General features: G+C 41.9%; 1 protein-coding gene across 1 annotated transcript in view; it reads left to right on the top strand.

The window, feature by feature from the left end:
- LOC127373978 (uncharacterized) overlaps positions 1-10,787 on the top strand; it is a 423,284-nt gene that overhangs the window by 262,547 nt on the left and 149,950 nt on the right. The window lies entirely within an intron of this gene.

The raw sequence follows: 10,787 nt of genomic DNA, 5'->3' as shown, positions 1-10,787 counted from the left end.
TATGTAAAGTGAAAGTAGTCAGTGTACAGAATGGCCTCTGTCAGTGTTGTATTATTATATTAGTGGATGATTATTATTGATGCATTAACATGTAATCACTACTTTAATGTTGGAGTTGCTGCAGGTGGAGCCAATATGAACTACTTCAAATACTTTTGGCTGCTTGAATGTAAAATAATGAATTCTATTTTATAAACTGATCCCATGTTTGAAAAGTAAGCAGGAAGTAAAGCTGTCAGATAAATGCAGCTCCATGAGGCCATCTAGTGGACTGATAGTAGAAGTAGAGCAGCTGATGGCAGCTTTCTGCTCTCATTCTTCCTCAACACTGACCAATGAGAACAAGCAGCATCTCCTCTGGCCAATAACAAACCACTATTGATCCATGTATTGATTAGTTTGCAATGTGTGACAGTGATGAGAAAAGGCCATCAGTAGTTCCCAGAGTTCACAGTCATGTTTTCTAACTGCTTCTTTAGTCTGAGCAACAGTCCAACAAGCCAAAGGGATTCAACTGACACTAAGATGAAACAGAGAGAAGCAGCCAATCAGTGGAGAAGCAGCTGATAGTTTTACAGCAGAAATGTTCCCTAAACAGGAAATAATCTGCTCAGAATTCATCCAAATCAACTTCAACTTCTGGACTGATTGGACTGATGCTTTCAGCTCTGCTCTCAGTGTTTCCTCTACAGATGAAGGTAGAAAGTCTCTGGGAGCTGATGTGGATGTGAATTCAGCAGCAGCTGCCAAGGTAACAGGATTGATTTTGGATTATTGGACGAGCTGCCACTGCATGCTCTGACTGGATATAGTAGACTTGGAAAAAGAGCAACATTTCAACTGTTGAGGAGCTTTTCAAAGTCAGTCAAATAGAAGTGAAACAGCAACATGAAGTGTATTCCTCTAGTCTTCAACCAACCCCACAGACTAAAGAGCATTGTGAATGTCATTTCTTAGATACTGCAGCTCAAAGTGCCAACAACATTTCTACTCTGCATGGAAACTGTCAGATGAGTGGATTTAGTATTGAGCTGGATGAGCCGTTTCCTCCAATCAGAGCTGTGTGTGTTTGTCATGTGACTGAGAGGAATGATGGGAAATAATGTGTGATCTCTCCCAGCAGGTTGCTGTGTCTGTGTGAAGGTGTGGGCTCTGCTATGAATCAGTGTGAGGACAGAGAGGAGGGAGTCCCTCCCTCTAAAAGCACTCTGTGTGGGGAACATGACACAAGGACCAAAGCTCAGAGGTGAGATGAGGATCTCTAACTGGGCGGCTGTGGCTCAGAGGCAGAGCAGGTCGTTCCTCAATCGGAAGGTTGTGGGTTCGATCCCCGGCTCCTGGTGCCACATGTCGAAGTATCCTTGAGCAAGATACTGAACCCCGACTGCTCCCGATGCCATGCATCGGTGTGTGAGTGTGTATGAATGTTAGTTTCTGTTCGATGGACTTTGCCATCACTGAGTGAATGTGTGTGAAAGGGTGAATGTGGTCGGAAGACTAGAAAGGCGCTATACAAGAACAGGTCCGTTTACCGTAACTGTCCATGACTCTTCTCCATGTCACAAAGGCTTTGATTCTCCATTTGAAACAAAGACATTTATCTGAGCTAAAGTACGTAGTTGTCAGTATTCAAACAGGGCTGGACAATCTGATCTCAAATCAGTATCAGGAGAAACATTCAGCTTCATAATGAGAAATGTAACAGTAACATGTGTTTGAATCAATCAGAGCAGATTTCCTTCCTCATGTTGCTCACTGCTGATGTTTGTCCTGATTCATTCCAGTCTGACCAGTTCCACATTCTGCTCTTCTGGACTGGACTGGGAGCTGATTGCTCGCTGGTTAGATGTTGTAGCTGCTCTCACTTTAATTATATGGAATTCAGACAGTGTGTTGAAGTGTGTGACATCAGTAAATTGTGTTCAGTAACACGTCCATAATGTCAGTAATTGAAGACATTGTTCTTATTGTCCAGCCCTGTATTCAAACATTTCAAATTATACATCATTTCACAAAGTCTTTGATTCAGTGACAATGTTTCTGAATATGTGAGCTTTAATGAATTTCTTTCTATCAGGATCCATCAGAGACCAGACTGTCCTGAACCTGAACCCAGCTGTGTGTCCATGAAGAGTGATCGCTCTAATGATCGTCTTATAGACTTCAAAGATGGCCACCACTCTGTTGATCAAAGGTGAGGATTTCAAACTGATGGTGAAAATAAACTGATGTGTTTTTATCACTCTCAGTTGTGAAATCTCTATTTTAAATGTTTTAAAATGTCTTTTAATGGACGGTGATGGTTTGTGTCAATTTACAACAGCCTCAGTTTCACAGTGAACAAATAGTTGCAGCAGTTTATAGAAACTCACTGCTTTGACACCACGTCTGTTCCTCTTTTTATCCTAATTGGACCGATATGGTCACTGCACTCCATCATTTCCCGCCTATACTGCACACTGCACTGATATGGAGAGAATTTTGTTCCTTTATTATTCAATCAAAAGAATAGATTTGAAACCGAAAAAAGAGATTTGAGAGCAAAAAGAGTAAGTGGCAATCAAAAAAAATTTTTTGAGATGGAAAAAATATGAGAGAACATATTTCTTCAACTTCAATCAAAACTAATGTTTGAAAGTAAAAACATACGACCATTTTGCTTATAAATCAGTCCTCTTTGGTTGAGAGTTATAAAGTTTTGTTTGCGAATTCAACTGCACTTGATGGGCGGGGCCTACGGACGAGAGAAGAGTTTCTATTGGTTGGTTTGACTGGCTACGTCTTCCGCATTACACCCACTTCTCCCTGTGCTGTGCTGCTCGGAGAAGCCTGTTGCTCTTGAAACGTTTCCCATAAGTAATGAATTGTGCTATATATCGTTGGCTACAGCCTGCCGTACATTCACAACAACAACAACAACAACAACAACAACACAAGTAATGAATTATAATGCCCTGCTGCTGCTAGCACACTGATTAGCAGCAACATGGTTGTCTCTGCTAGTCATGGCCTGAGCAGAGTAGCCTAATGAGTGAGTGAATTACAGGGAGGCGTATACAACGTAGGGCTGTGATTGAAACATTTAGTGTTGCATGGTACTGGCGGTGCCAAAACGTCACAGTTCCTACACAACAGTACTACCGTGGATTACTAAACTGCCGCTACTCCTCCCGGCTCCCGTTCTCTACAGCTGTTCTAATGTCAACAAACACACGTGGCGAATAATTTAACAAATTCACACACATATAACCCTAACCAGCCAGCATTACTGCTGTATACAGGAGCAGCTGCGTCAGACGGTCCGACTTAAATGACACTGAATGATGCTTCTGACCTCAGAGATGTACAATGTGTAGGCTATAGAAGAGAAACACAAATTTCAGCACCACTGATCTGTATAATCTGTATAATAATTTGTCACGTGTGTTTGTTGACATTAGAACAGCTGTAGCGCGAGTACCATGCAACACTAAATGTTTCAATCACAGCCCTACGTTGTATACGCCTCCCTGTAATTCACTCACTCATTAGGCTACTGTCATGATCCGTTCCTGGCTTTCCGTCCTACTGCCAGTTCTGCCAGTACTTTTCCTGTTCACCTGCCTGCCACTCTCACCTCATCAGTGCAACCACCTTCACCTGTGTTCCCTCACCTGGTTTAAACCCACTCTGTTCACTCAGTCTCTGCCAGATTGTCTTTAGCAGCATGCAAAGCTCTCTCGCAGTATTTTCCGGATTGCTTCCTTGGTTTCGACCCTGCTTGTCCTTGACTCGTCCTCGTCGTCCCTGCCCAGGTAACCTGAACTGCCCTTCTGTCCCTGACCCCTCTGCCTGCTCACCCCCGTCTGTCTCCAGTTTGCTTGGATTCCCTCCCTGGAGATCTCAACTAGAAAGTCAGACTGTTTTGCTTTGTGGATTGTTCCTGTGTACTTGCTGTGGATTTTACGACCCTGCTTGGTCAATAAACTGTCGAACTTTGCCAACGCTGGTCTCAGTCTGTGCTGTTCTTGGGTCCAATCTCACGCCCATTACAGCTACTCTGCTCAGGCCATGACTAGCAGAGACAACCATGTTGCTGCTAATCAGTGTGCTTGCAGCAGCAGGGCATTATCATTCATTACTTGTGTTGTTGTTGTGAATGTACGGCAGGCTGTAGCCAACAATATATAGCACAATTCATTACTTATGGGAAACGTTTCAAGAGCAACAGGCTTCTCCAAGCAGCACAGCACAGGGAGAAGTTGGTGTAATGCAGAAGACGTAGCCAGGTCAAACCAACCAATAGAAACTCTTCTCTCGTCCACCAGCGTAGGCCCCGCCCATCAAGTGCAGTTGAATTCGCAAACAAAACTTTATAACTCTCAACCAAAGAGGACTGATTTATAAGCAAAATAGTTGTATGTTTTTACTTTCAAACATTAGTTTTGATTGAAGTTGAAGAAATATGTTCTCTCATATTTTTTGTTTTCAATTGCAACCTGTTCTGTTTCCATCTCAAAAAATTTTTTTGATTGCCACTTACTCTTTTTGCTCTCAAATCTCTTTTTTGGTTTCAAATCTCTTTTTGGTTTCAAATCTATTCTTTTTGATTGAATAATAAAGGAACAAAATTCTCTCCATACACTGAATACAGCTTTAAAATACACAGTGAAACATGTCTAAATCAAACACTGACTTTATAGAAATCCTAACCAAGAACTCCCTGGGTACAAATACACTGTGTACAGTCAGTGTATTCAGTCACTGGCAGGTTCTGTCTCAGTGTGTTGTGGGTGCAGTGCAGAACTGATCCTGTTTTTCTATCAGGGAGGAAAAAACCTGAACCCAGCTGTGTGTCCATGAAGAGTGATCGCTCTACGCATCGTCTTATAGACTTCAAAGATGGCTGCCACTCTGTTGATCAAAGGTGAGGATTTCAAACTGATGATAAAAACAATATGATGTGTTTTTATCAGACTCTCAGTTGTGAGATCTCCAGTTTTTCAACCTTTACTGACTTACATGAAGAACACCAACACTCTTTTCCAGCAGCAGCTGCCTCACACTCACACAGTCAAACACATTCACACTGGGAGCTGCCCAGTACAACCAGTCTGATACAAGCAGACACTGAGCAGCTCCACTGGAGCAGCTGGAGGCTCTAGGTGCCTTGCTCCAGGGCACTAAAGCAGTGTACAGTGAGGGAGGGAGAGCTATATGGAGGGGGTTGGTGAGAGCTGTTGGGACTGAACCAAACTGAGCTGTTGATTCTCAGTGGGATCAGCAGGACTAGTAAACCTTTACCACTACAGGGAGTCATCAGATTCACTGTTCACATCCAAATATCACTTCATGGACCTTTACCTTGTGTTTGTCTCTGTGTGGACAGACATAATGTGAGCTCATTCTTCATGATTCCTCCACAGAGTGGACCAGGAGAGCTCAGAGGTTCCCAGTGGTCAGTCTGCCCAGCAGCATCAAACACACCTGGACTCCATATTTATGGTCTGTACATGGACAACAACTACTTTTACATTCAATTCAATTTTCAATTTTATTTGTATAGCGCCAATTCATAACAGAAGTTATCTCAGGACACTTTTCAAATAGAGCAGGTCTAGACCGAACTCTTTTACATTAATTACAGAGACCCAACAGTACCACCATGAGCAAGCACTTGGCGACAAGGGCAAGGAAAAACTGCCTGTTAAAAGGCAGAAACCTAGGACAGATCCTCCGGCTCTAGGTGGGTGGTCGTCTGTCTCGACCAGTTGGGGTGAGAGAGAGAGAGAGAGAGAGAGAGAGAGAGAGAGCGACAGACAGACAGACAGGTGCACAGCAACAACAGTATTGGCAATGGCAGTCAAGCAGGACCATGGCAGGAGGCTCCACCAGGATCCATGAGAACCTGCGAGACGAGAAAGCACAAGAACTCCGGGGAAGAAGTGGAGTTAGTAACATGCATTAAAGGGACATGAATGAGTGCAGAAAGAGAGAGGAAGAGAGTAGCTCAGTGCACCATGGGAAATCCCCGATAGTCTAGGCCTATAGCAGCATAACTAAGGGATGGTTCAGGACTCACCTGATCCAGCCCTAACTATAAGCTTTATCAAAGAGGAATGTCTTAAGCCTACTCTTGAATGTGGTGAGGGTGTCTGCCTCCCGAACCACAACTGGAAGCTGGTTCCACAGGAGAGGAGCTTGGTAACTGAAGGCTCTGGCTCCTGTTCTACTTTTAGAGACTATAGGAACCACAAGTAGCCCAGCATTCAGAGAACGTAGTGTTCTAGTGGGGTAATAGGGTACTATGAGCTCTTTAAGATATGAAGGGGCCTGACCATGAAGAGCTTTATAGGTGAGGAGGAGTATTTTAAATTCAATTCTACATTTTATAGGGAGCCAATGCAGAGTAGCTAGTACAGGAGAGATGTGATCTCTTTTTCTAGTTCCTGTCAGTACTCGTGCTGCAGCATTCTGAATTAATTGGAGCGTTTTAATGGACTTATTGGGGCAACCTGATAATAAAGAGTTGCAGTAATCCAGCCTTGAAGTAACAAATGCATGGATTAGTTTTTCTGCATCTGTCTGTGATAGTATGTGTCTAATTTTTCTAATATTACGTAAATGAAAGAAGGCAGTCCTAGAGGTCTGCTTTATGTGGGAGTTAAATGACAAATCCTGATCAAAGATAACTCCAAGATTCCTGACAGTGGTGCTAGAGGCCAAGTTAATGCCATCTAGAGTGACTATATCTTTAGACAATGAGTCTCTAAGGTTTTTGGGGCCAAGAACAAGAATTTCGGTTTTTTTCTGAGTTTAACATCAGAAAATTGCATTGGGTTTGATTGATAGATATAACTGCGTATCATCTGCATAACAGTGAAAGTTAATGGAGTGATTCCTAATAATGTTGCCTAAAGGGAGCATATATAAAGTAAATAGTATTGGTCCAAGTACAGAACCTTGTGGAACTCCATGACTAACTTTAGTATTTATGGAGGATTCATCGTTAACATGTACAAACTGAGAACGATCTGATAAGTATGACTTAAACCAGGTTAGGGCAGTTCCTTTAATGCCAATTTGATGCTCAAGTCTCTGTAAAAGAATATCATGGTCAATGGTGTCAAATGCAGCACTAAGATCTAATAATACAAGTACAGAGACAAGTCCATTGTCAGAAGCAGTCAGAAGGTCATTATTAACTTTAACCAGAGCTGTCTCTGTGCTATGATGAACTCTAAATCCTGACTGAAAATCCTCAAATAAACTATTGTTATGTAGAAAGTCACACAACTCTTTGGCGACTACTTTCTCCAGAATCTTAGAGAGGAACGGGAGGTTAGAAATCGGTCTATAGTTGGCTAAAACCCCTGGGTCAAGAGTAGACTTTTTAAGAAGGGGTTTAATTACAGCTACTTTAAAGGACTGTGGTACATATCCTGATAATAAAGAAAGATTAATCATATCCAGTAAAGAAGTGCCAATTAAGGGAACAACTTCTTTAAGCAGCCTAGTTGGGATCGGGTCTAACAGACAGGTTGATGGCTTCGATGAAGAAATGATTGAAGTTAACTGATGAAGATCGATAGCAGAAAAACAGTCTAAATATACATCTAAGTTTACATTGACAGAAGTCCCTGAACTTGGAGAGCCACTGATAACTGTTGATGGCAGTTGGTGATTAATTTTTCTCTAATAGTAATAATTTTATTATAGAAGAAGCTCATGAAGTCATTGCTACTTAGGTTTATGGGGATATGTGGCTCGATAGAGCTGTGACTCTCTGTCAGCCTGGCTACAGTGCTGAAGAGGAACCTAGGGTTATTCTTATTTTCTTCTATTAGTGCTGAGTAATAGGCTCCTCTGGCATTACGGAGGGCCTTTCTATAAATCTTAAGATCATCTTGCCAATTTGAGCGATATTCGGATAATTTGGAAGAGCGCCATTTCCTTTCAGATTTCCTAGCTATTTGCTTTAACTGGCGGGTTTGGTGGTTATACCAAGGTGCTAGTCTCCTATGTTTTAATAATTTCCTTTTTATAGGAGCGATAGAGTCTAATGTTGATCGTAGTGAGCCTGTAGCACTATCGACAAGATTATCAATTTCAGAGGGACTAAAGTTGTTATAGGACTTTTACATCTATTGTGTTCACAATAATCTCCATGCTGCACTTTTTAGACCAGTGGATTGTCAGTCTGTCCAACATGGATCTGATGTTTGCTTCCATGATTTGACTTTGAGTCATTCATATAATATTCTGTTCCAGCTGCTGGAGGACAACATTGTCACTTTTGTGAAGAACGAGCTGAAGAAGATCCAGAAGGTTCTGAGTTCAGATTACCCAGAATGCTCAGAGAGTCAGAGGCAGGATGAGGAGGTGTTGGACAGTGAGGATGAAGAGCAGAGGAGGAGCAGCAGAGAGGCATTTCTGAAGATCACAGTGCACTTCCTGAGGAGAATGAAGCAGGAGGAGCTGGCTGACTGTCTGCAGAGCAGTAAGAGGATTTCTCTAAAGATTGAACTCGCTGGATAAATGAGACATTTACTGATGTCTCAACAGAAGGACCAAAATATATTCACATACTCATTCTTTAAGGCAGTGTTTCCCAAACTTTGGGTTGGGACCCAGAATGGGTCACTGATAGGGATCAACTGATATGTTTCTTTCAGGGCCGTTACAGATACCGATTATTAGTAATGAAGGAAACCGAACATTCGCAGGAAACATTCTTTTGAATAACCAGCGAAACTGTGGCGTGTGTGGAGGCTCTCAATGTGAACAACGCCACCTTGGGAATTGCACCCAAGGAATTATTTTACATTGATCAAAACACAGGTTCGTTCCACTCGATAGGCAAGACACGTGGTTCCCAGTTTACAAAGATACTTTATTTAATAAAATATATATATATAATAAAAATGATCATTCATCCCAAATAATAAAAAAAAGGAACCTAATCAGGGGCTGAGGCCTACTGGTGGGGAAAGAGCAGGTGAAGGGGAAGGGGACTCAACAAAACTAAATTAAAGAAAAAGGGTTCACCCAGACACACGTGGCAGTCACACACTATGATTTCACCAAGTCCAAGGAAGCACAGCACACAAGAAGGAGGGACACCACCACCCACATCACCAGCACCACCACCAGCCTGCAGCCACTGAGAAGGAAAAACAAAGGAAGTTACTACAGAAATAATTAACCCAAAATGTACAACAAAACATACAGTATAAGACAGGAAATAGTTCCTCACAATCATTCGGCTAAAATTAAAGAAATAAAACAGGTTAAAAGTGTGGTGTCGGCAATCCACCATGAAGCCGACTGTAGCCAAAAGCCAGCAACAGCACCAAGCGGCAGAGACAAGCTGTGTGGTTAGCGGCTATGTAGACAAAGCAGGGTAGGCAAAGCTAGAGACAAAGCAGCAGCGACACAGCCGTGCGTTTAACGGCAGAGACAAAACAGCAGACAGAGCTGTGTAGATAAATCTGTGTAGACAAAGCTAGCGATAAAGCAGCAGACAAAACAGCAGTAGCCCCAATTAGCTGGTGGTGGAGTCACGTGAATCACCACCTGTAGATTTCGGCCAGCTGATGAGCGTTCCCTATGTTCAAAGTCAAACCTGCACAGGGAGAGGGAGGGAGAGAGAGACCCACACGGCAGCGGACATCTACCATCGCTAGAGAGGACAAGGGACTAGTGATGGCAGTGTGACACTGAAGCTTCGATTCATGCATCAAACCCTGAACTACAGCTCCATAGAACCACTGCTTCAAAGCTTTAGTGCGAAAAAAATCACGTGACATATGGCGTCCGAAGCAACAACTGCTTCATTGCCTGAATGGAGCTGACTGGTTCGCAGTCCAATCAGGCAATTCACTGCCTCGTCTCGATTCTGACAGGTGACAGGTTGAGACAGTTTTGAATTTGAGCGCCTTTAACACTTTATAACTGCAAATGTGAAGAAATTGTGAGCAAAAAAAGAAACCGGCTCAACCCAAAAACTGTTGAAAAATTAGCGTACCATAATAAAAACCTTTGAGTGTTCCCCCCCGCCATAGTTAGTGAGAGCGTGAGAAAGGAGGGCCGTACTTATGTACTGCCGCCCTAGTGGTCAACTGGCGCAATTAATTGCAGCATGACAACCCTATTTCTAGGCTGCTACAAAACTAAGAGCATTTATTTATTACTTTAGTTACTTTGCAGATTCACATTATCAATATCAAATATAAATCAAATTATAAATTTTTAATCAATATTATAGATTGAACACAATAACTGTTATCTTAGTCTCTTCAAGTAGTGTGATATCAGTATCAGTTTAATCATGTGTTTAATAAAATATTGCATATTTTTTCAGAGTCATTTTTAATATTTAATATTATATTTTACTCTCAATCAGATAATCCTGTGGGCGGGACACTGAGCTATACTACAGAAAGAGAGAAGCAGCTCCATCAAAACCACCGTAGCACAGATTTTATCAGCGATCGGTTATAAAATGTATGATACCAATAATCTCTCCAGGTCTCCAATTAAAATGCATAACAACGTAACAATGTTTTGATATGTGAATTAAATTTCACACTTAAAACAGAAGAAGAGAAAACGCTCTTCTGACTAGTGTGTGCTGTAATCTTCTTCATCATTAGTTTATAAATGTAACTCTTATGGTTTCATTCATGATGTATTTTTATTATTTCAAGGTAGCTGCCACCAGCTGAAAGTTTAACACAATGTTTGGGAAACACTGCTTTAGTGGAAAGAAACTGTCATTTTTTTAAATCAATCACTTGATCTTCTTT

Source organism: Dicentrarchus labrax, unplaced genomic scaffold, assembly GCF_905237075.1.
Source record: "Dicentrarchus labrax unplaced genomic scaffold, dlabrax2021, whole genome shotgun sequence".
Classification (NCBI taxonomy): Eukaryota; Metazoa; Chordata; class Actinopteri; family Moronidae; genus Dicentrarchus; species Dicentrarchus labrax.
The sequence above is the reverse complement of the archived record's forward strand: the minus strand, read 5'-3'. Positions and strand labels throughout refer to the sequence as shown.